Consider the following 9,554-nt stretch of genomic DNA (forward strand, 5'->3'; position numbering starts at 1 on the left):
GTAAAGGCTTAACTGTAGTAGCAGAGCAGTAACAAAGCACACACAACTGATCCTACATGTAAATAGCTGGTTTAGGATCATGCCTTCCGGAAAACTTCATTCCTCTTGGAATGCTTTCATTCATGTAAAGCAGAAGAAGTCTGTAAATCTTAACCACACTACTTTAATTGTACCATTTCAGTGTCAGAATGATTCAGCCTCCTTTTAATTTAATGTGCACAATCAATTCTTTATTTCTGAAAAAATCCATTATATAAAATATGGAAATATTCATATGTACAAAAACATAAATTAATAATTCTAATGTTTTATATTTATGTACAACATGTAATTACATATTTATGTACAAATATATATAACAATATTTTTTTAGGAATCAATTAAAAATTTGCAAGAATTAATAAATGACCCAATAAAAAGAACCAGTACAAAAATCACAGACAAACACATCAATGGAATGCTAGTAAACAAACTCCCCACTCCTACACCCTAAAAAAACCTGTTAAAAATCTATAGAGATACTATTTTGACAGGTTCAAGGAGTGTATGTTTAAAATTTTCTGTTTAAGATAGTAAACAAATTAATTTCTTTGAGAAATAGCAACAGATAATGAAATAATTAATCCAATGAGAAATGTACCATATACAAATCTACTTAGCTGAACTAGGAGGTATAAAAGACACTCTGTATATTGCCATATCAAAAAAGAAAACTAAACATTGTAAAGATATGGGTTTTTCTCAAGTCAATACATAGGCTTATTGCATTCCCAATAAAATCATGTTGTGGGGAAGAGGGGAGATTTTGAGAAAATAATCCTAAAATTCATCTTAACACATAAATAGGAAAGGATATCAAAACTAATTCTTTAAAAGAAAACCAAAAAGGGAGGGTCAGTCCTATATTAAAATGTTACAAATATATTGTAATTAAATGAGAAGTATTGGCATAAGAATAATTAATGAAATAAAAGAGGTGGCAGAAAACAGACAACAGCATTTACAATAATTCATTATATCCTATAGACAGCACCATGAATAACTGGAAAAAGATTATTTGACAACGATTCTGGAAAAACTGGTTGTAAATATGGAACAAAAAATTAGCTACTAACTTCATTTCATACTCCAAAATCAACTGTGGTTGAGTCATAGGGTTAAAAAATTATACCACAGAAAATTAGAAAAAAAAACATAAAACAAATTAAAAATAGGGAAATACTTTCTTTTATTATTATTATTTTTTGAGACAGGGTCTCGTTCTGTCACCAGCCAGGCTGAATTGCAGTGGCTCACTGCAACCTCTGCCTCCCCTGTTCAAGCAATTCTCCTGCCTCAGGCTCCCAAGTAGCTGGGACTACAAGCACATGACACCAAGCCCAGCTATTTTTTTTTTTTTTTTTTTTTTTTTTTTTTTTTTTTTTTTTAAGTAGAGACGGGGTTTCACCATGTCGGCCAGGATGGTCTGGAGCGCCTGATCTCCTGATCCACCCTCCTCGGCCTCCCAAAGTGCTGGGATTACAGGCGTAAGCCACCGAACCCAGCCTAAAAGAGGGAAATACTTTCTGGGATTAAAGAAAGAGATAAACAAACATTGCAAGAAAATCTAAAAATGTGGCTACATAAGAAGAAAAATTTATTTATGTTAAGGAAAAACGAAGAAATAAAGTCAAAGAAGACTGAAATAAAAGCATTTTCTATAAAGATGACAAGGAGTTAATACTGTCATGTAAAGAACTATATACCTAACTTGTGAGCTTGAAAGCAGGGTAAATAAAAATGAAATAAAAGAAGAACTACATATCAAAAGAAAAAAATAACTATATACCAAATAAGATAAACATTAGAAATTAATTAAAGGTAAAAGAAATGAATAGTTAATTCACAATACAGATAAAACAAATATTGAGCCTAGTGTGGTGGTGTGTGCCTATAGTCCCAGCTGTTTGGGAGGCTGAAGCAGGAGGACTGCTTGAGCTCAGAGGTTGGAGGCTGTACTATGATTATGCCCATGAATAGCTGCTGCATTCCAGCCTGGGCAATACCGAGAGACCTTGTCTCTAAAAAATTAATACTCAAGCCTGTAATCCCAGCACTTTGGGAGGCCGAGGCGGGTGGATCACAAGGTCGAGAGATCGAGACCATCCTGGTCAACATGGTGAAACCCCGTCTCTACTAAAGGTGCAAAAAATTAGCTGGGCATGGTGGCGTGTGCCTGTAATCCCAGCTACTTAGGAGGCTGAGGCAGGAGAATTGCCTGAGCCCAGGAGGCAGAGGTTGCGGTGAGCCGAGATCGCGCCATTGCACTCCAGCCTGGGTAACAAGAGCGAAACTCCGTCTCAAAAAAAAATAAATAAATAAATAAATAAAAATAAAAAAAATAAATTAATTAATTAATAAATTAATAAAGAAATTAAAAAAAAAATACTGAGCTCATTTATTACCACTAGCCGTCAAAGAAATGAGAGAAACAATAATGTACCCTTCTTCGTTTATTCGCACATAATGTGTTCTTGCCTCAATATCGGAAGCTTTGACCTGAGAGGCTTCCTCAAGGGGAGGAGAGCCTGTGGGGGGAGGCGGGGCGCTGCTTTTCCCAGGGTCCGCTGATTCTTAAAAGTAACTAGCCCTCCTCAGATGGTGCCTTTCATAAGCAAACTAACCAGCTCAGATCGGGCTCCCCGCCCCTGCTTAATGAGCTCTTGCCCTGGGGGACACTGTTCCACTGTCCTAATCGCCTCAGGCGCAGGCAGCGCATCGAGTTATGCAAGCGAGCCAATCCCAAAGTTGCTTAGCCTGCTTACTCTGCCTCCCCACTCCTTCCTGTAGACACCACAAAAAGCCTCTTTCTGGCGGTGGCTCCACTCACTCTCTGCGCCTGCAACCGACCTCCGCGCCCCTCCTGTGGCCTGCGTGGGTGGCTGACCTGCGCCCCTGCTCCTGACAACTGTAATAAACTATCATTTCGATGGCAGTTGTGTTCCGATCTGTTGGCCTCACCATGCCTAAATAAAAAATAAAATCTACATTTTAGAAGGGTCTCGTGGGCAAACTGTCAGCCTCCATCCAAGCTGGCAAATTTGAGCAGTCTTGTCTGTGTTTTCAGGGGGCCATGGTTTCTAACTGGCTCAACACTTGGACAAAGACAGCTCATGAATACAAAAGTGGATTAAATACTCTGGATGCTTTCAGCATCTCACAGGCTTATTCTGGGAGGATCTGGGTCAGGAATGACCCATGGTTGTCTGTCTGCTGCCTGCCCAGACGACAAGGCCTGCCCAGTGGACCACATCATCAGGAGCCAAATAAAATTGTTATTTATTTGTTTGTTCCAGGCTGGAATGCAGTGGCTCGATCTGGGCTCACTGCAACTTCCGCCTCCTGGATTCAAGCACTTCCTGTGCCTCAGCCTCCCAAGTAGCTGGCATTTACAGGCACGCGTCACCATACCCAGCTAATTTCTGAGTTTTAGTAGAGACAGGGTTTCACCATGTTGGCCAGGATGGTCTCGATCTCCTGACCTCGTGATCCTCCCACCTCGGCCTCCCAAAGTGTTGGGATTACAGGAGTGATCCACCATGCCTGGCCATAAAATGGTTATTTTAAACCACAGAACTAGGAGAAGATGGAGTTGTTGCACAACAAGGGCTCTGAAATAGTTTGATGCCCTGAGATTAGCACCCCCCCCCAACCTGGACCTGAAACCCCTTCCTGTGGGAGGACTACATGAACACGGAACACGGAACTGAGCCTGACAGACACTGCGAACGAGGTTCCTGCCAGCCGGGGGGGTGGTAGGTACCCTGAGGGTATCCCGAGGAAGGCACTGAGGTCCAGATCCAGGAAGCTGCAGCAACATTAGGCCACTGCAGTGGACCTCATCTTGAGAAGGATTTTTAAGCCGAAGTTCAAGGAAAAGGGGAGCAAGTACTCTTGGGGCTTGTCCTCGTGCAGGTATTAGGGGCTCTGAGGAAGCTTAGTCCTTCAGCTTTTTTCTTTTTCCTGTACATATAGGAAAGGATTCAAACGCAGTCATCACTTTCTTTTCTTTTTTCTTTTTAAATAGAGACAGGGTCTCGCTGTATTGCTCAGGCTGGTCTCAAACTCCTGGGCTCAGGTGATCTTTGTGCCTCAGCCTCTGAAAGTCCTGGGATTACAGGCATGAGCCCCCATGTCTGGCCAATTTTCTAGATCTTTAAAGCTACATTGCTTAAGCACAGGCCAAAATGAGGTCTCTCACGACTTCTGCCTGAATTAAACTTTCGCAGTGAATGCTGGGCTGGGCAGTCAGTCTTCCCCACATGTGGTAATGTTCTGTTCCCGTCGTGTTTTGATCACAAGGCAGCAGACACTGGTGCAGCTGAGGCTGAGGCGGGGGCTGCAGCCTGAACCCGTACATCACTCAGTTAATTACAAAGCCAGGCAAATCACCCCAAAGACCCACCTACCCAAGGGTGCTGGATAAGAAAAAAAAAAAAAAAACTCGTGAATATCAAATCCCCTCTGCAGGAGAGACCAGGGAGAATACGGAAGAGAAGAGGTCTGGGGTATGCAGTGGCGGTGGCCCAGAGCAATTCTAACCTAGGAGGCCTCTGCAGGGAGCCTACACCTGAGCGCTGGGAGAAGCAGGGTTACGGTCAATCTGCGTTGGCTTTAAAGAAAACATCTTTCCTGCCCAAAGGAGGCAAGTGCTGGTAGCTTTTACAGAGGGAATGTCTTACAGTCACTGAAAATTTTTAAAAGTGTAATTCTTGATACTGCATCTCCAAAACAGAGAGAGAAGGCCCTAGTCACCCTCCTGAACACCATAAAGTAAGTTGTGATCTCCACCAGATACTGGGACACTGGTTCTGGACTCTCTTGGCTTGTGGGAACCTGTGCGTGTCAAGCTTTCTTCAACTCAGTTCCTAATTCCAGGCTCCGTTGTCCAGTTACTAAATTACTCTGGTCCTTTTGGCTCTTGCACTTTGATTCCCCGGGTAGACTGGCTTGGATCTGCTTCCCTGCCCCACTTTGGACCATGTCAGATAGAATTCCTGACCTGTCTGCACCCTCAACCCACCTCCTCTGCTGACCAATCCTAGCCTGCTGAGCTTAGTCACTGGGCAGGGCAATCCAATTCTCCCAAAGGGTAAAGGCCCTGCAGCAATGAAGAAATGTGCTTTTGATCCAGTTAAGTAAAGGAGCAAGACACAAACGGTATTGGCAACTGTGTGAAACTGGGCCAAGAGGAAATAACAAAAGAACTTCCTTAATTCAATTTTTTTATTATCATTGTTACATTGTTATTGTTGTAAAGTCCTATTCTAAGGCTGTTCAAATCTTGTTTTATGTGGCTATTTTCCCTCAAAATTGGAGCCAATCACTATATTTAATTATACTAACAAATTCACATACATTATTTGTTAGCTCCTTTGTCCTTGGGTAGAGACTAGTAAAGAGGAACCAAGTAATTTAGATCCTTTTGACTAGAGAAGAAAAAAAATGCAAATTCCCATCCTCACTTCATTTTACAAATCTGAAAAAGAAAGGATAGTTTTAACTATTGGGAAAGTAAAATTGCTATTCTAACTGCTCAGGTTGAACACTTTTATTGTGTAAATTATTTAGTTTTATTAAAAGTATATGGAATAATTTTTTAGATTATCAGAGACTATAAATGAAAAAGCATATTCTCTTGGTTTAAAAACGAAGGACAATTTTAAAGGACCCTAAGTATGCAGAGTATAAATAGAGACTTTCATGGCTAAGTGAATGTATGCTTTGCTGAGGTTACACAGTTAGCGAATGCCACAAATAAAACGACCCTCAGCATCCTGACTTCTGGTGCACCTGTCCACTCTTCTCCACTGGAAAGCTGGATGGAAAGTATGACACACAAACTGGCAAAGACAGAGTTGCAATTTTTAGTTTGTGAACAGTTCATCGTAATCCAGGACTGACATGGCTGGCGTAAAACAAGTACTATGTAGGCTTCATTAATGGAAATACAGTCTTCCCACTTCACAACGTAATAATATAAATTCTCTTCCATTCTGAGCTTCTCTAATTCCCTCAAACCCTTGAGTTTCTCTCTGAAAAACTTGAATGCTGACCTATAGCAAAAGATGTTACAGTGGTATTGTAAAATTCGAAAGAGTATCTAGACTATGAAACAAACTGGCTCTAAATTAAGATTATGAGAAATTATAATAAATGTCAGCGAACTGGAAGCCTAAAAGGATGCAAAATTTATGCAAAAAGGAACAAGTTCAATAGGAAAACTAATGATTAGAAACTTTCCCTTCAAATTGGAGGGGAAACTATGACAAGATTTAGAGGACATTATGTTGTACTCTTATGTACTCCATGGAAAAAAAAATGCAAACCAAGTTCATGTTTGTTTGAAGCACTTCTCCTGTCCACATTCTTAGAAATGATCAAGGAATGCTTGATTGATTCGGTGCCTTCCCTGCAGGCCTCCTCAGAAGCATCTCTTATTACATGAGAGATGTGTTGGTTCTTTCTTCAATCACCCTGAAAAACACTCTGCTAGCCTAGATTTTGGCCAGTTAAGCATCAGGGAAAAGGGAATTGGAATTTTATGTACAATCCACAGATTTATGTGCATAATAGCACCTGGCCCTTAAAGTGTTTCTATCAAGTCGTTAGGGCCTCCTCATAGATGAGAATGGAAAATATTCGGTATTGGGTGTAAGTCTATGTTTATGTTTATATTTAAATATATATATTTAAATAAATTAAATGCAATATTTAATATATATAATTTATTCATAAATGTTCCTTATGTTTCTAACAATTTCCTAAAATCTACTATTCTAAATGCAAACACAACCCGTTAAGCATTAGTTTAGCTTGTTCTCTCCTGACATCTAGTGTTTCTAATACATTACTGCAAGACAACTCCAGTTTTTCTTTTTTAATGTTTACAGGTTTATTATAAAGGGTATTACAAAGGACCCAGATGAAGAGACACATAGGGTGAGGTAGGGAGGAAGGGGCACAGAGCTTCCGTGCCCTCCCTGGGCGCACCACCCTGCAGGAACCTCCCTGTGTTCAGCTATCCAGACGCTCTCCAAACTCCGTCCTCTTGGGCTTTAATGGAAGCTTCCTTCCCCCAGGATATGGGGTGGGACCATCTCTAGAGAACCCGTTAATTTTTAACTAATAGAACGACAACGCTGGGCACGACAGCTCACACCTGTAATCTCAGCACTTTAGGAGGCTGAGGTGGGCAGGTCACTTGAAGTCAGGAGTTTTGAGACCAGCCTGACCAATATGGTGAAATCATGTCTCTATCAAAAACACAAAAATTAATCCCAGCTACTTAGGAGCCCGAGGCAGGAGAATCACTTGAATCCAGGAGGTGGAGACTGTAGTGAGCCGAGATCATGCCACTGCACTCCAGCCTGGGGTGACAGAACAGGACTCCATTTCAAAAAAAGAATGAAAATGCTATGTGGCAAAAAATTTTTATTCATGTCCTAGACAAGAAATAAAATCCCAAGCAAACAACAAAGCTGTTTCTGAAGAGTGAAAGACCTTTTTTGCTTAATTCTTCCCATAGGAGAAAATTCTGAAATATTTCTTGCAATTGGATAAAAATGGAAAGACCCAGCACGTAGGTAGGGCTGCTTAATTATTGCCATGGAGGGAGGGAAGATGTGGGAGGGGCATGCAGTCCTTCTGTGCGCCAGGCCCCCGGGTGTGAGGAGTCTCACAGGACCATCTGTGCAACAACAGATTCGGCCTACTCACAAGGTTTTGAGGATTTCCCTACTCTGCTACATGGAAATGGAGACACACAACATCCCCTCATAAAGTATCTTGTGCCAGCCCTCAAGATACGTGAAGTTGTGGGCCCTCAGAAACATCTGGCTCAACAGAAATGAGAGCGGGGCCTGCCCTTGAAGCCCAGTGTTTCTACTCCATTTGGGATATTCCATACAGGCAAGAGAATTGGAAATGCCGGAGGTAAGAGCTTTGGCAATCACCCTCCAAAAACCCTTGGAAACCGCAGTCAGCTTTGGCTGGGGAAGGGTACACATTAGCTGTCTCTTCCATACCACCCAGTCCTTCCTGATTCTGCTCTTTCTTCATATTCCTCGTTCTAATCCACACCTGCTCCCCTCAGTCACTCTTTCAGCCTCTGCCCTCCCCTGCTGACAAAGAGGGCTGTGACCTCCCCTCCTCCTAAGGCTCTCCACGTGTCAGGCAGTCCTCCAGGAGCGGCCGCCCCTCTCTCAGAGCTTTCCAGACTGCTACCCAGCAACTTCAACAGGCACCTCTAAGCAACGTCCTCTCCTGCTGATGTAGTGATGCCTGGCTTCTGAACAGCACTGCTCTCCTCACTTGCCCTCACGCCCTGGCCTGCCTTTCCTGCTGGTGGTGCTGGGCAGAAGGCAAGGGTGTGTCAGCTTTGAAAGAGATTCCATTCTCGGAATAAAGTGATACTAGCAAATAAGGTCTTCAAAAAATAATAATAATAATAATACACCGTGAGAAAAACAAGCTGAACATGAGCAGAAACATTTTCCTGCATTTGTGGTCGTCATCTGTGAAGCCCCGTAAGAATCTTTGGAAGGCAGCATGCAGGGCAGAAGGATGGAGAAGGGCAGCATCATGAGTGACCAGTCAGGGTAAGTTGCTCTTGGGAAATGCAGACAAGCAGATCCACATGGTTTCAACACAAATGGGTTGGGAAGAACCCTGGCACTGTAAGCAATAATAGTGTCGCTACCATTTTCTAGTGGTGGGAGATAACTTAGCCAGGCACATTCAACGATAAGACTTAACAAAGAACTTGCATGTTCACAGACAGAAAATGAAGTCTGCCATATTTCTGGTAAAATTCTTTCTTGGTTAATTAAATGTATTCATCTCTTCCACTTTCTATGTGCCGTTTGCCCTCGCTGCCCGAAGATGATGGCTTAGCTCAGTGTCTGCAGGTGATGGTTCCTCTCGTTGCATGTGGAATCATCCACGATGCCCTGCAACATCATTCCCACTTGCGGTTTCTTTCTCCTGCTCTAGAAGCAGCTCTGGAAGCCCAGAGAGAACAGATGCATAAACACCATTTACTAGGCATAGCTTAGCACACCCTCTCTCTTCTAGCAGCTTGGTTGTCCTCAAGGGGTCCGTGAATTTCACACTTCTAAGGGTCACATGGGATGGTCAGAGGTGGAGGAGAGTAGCACAAATTGAAAAATACATCAAAACGTACCAAAATAAATGTATGACAGCTTTTTAATTATTTTACAGGGGAAAAAACTTACAAGTAGTGGCAATTACTTACTGAGGGACTACTGTGCTAAGTATTGTGAAAGATAAAAAGTTCAAGACACAGACTCTGCTTTCAGGATGTGTATACTTTAAATGTGAAGTTAGCATGGCAGAAAAGTAGATACACACACACACACTCCTGAGACCCAAAAGAGGGAGACATCACAATGAACAAGTGGTAGGATTTTAAGATTCTTTTCTTTTTCAGCAGGAGGATGGGATGGGTAGGTAGGGGATGGTATTTGTTTCCAAAGCAAATCAATTAGAAAAAA

Source organism: Saimiri boliviensis, chromosome 15, assembly GCF_048565385.1.
Source record: "Saimiri boliviensis isolate mSaiBol1 chromosome 15, mSaiBol1.pri, whole genome shotgun sequence".
Taxonomy (NCBI): domain Eukaryota; kingdom Metazoa; phylum Chordata; class Mammalia; order Primates; family Cebidae; genus Saimiri; species Saimiri boliviensis.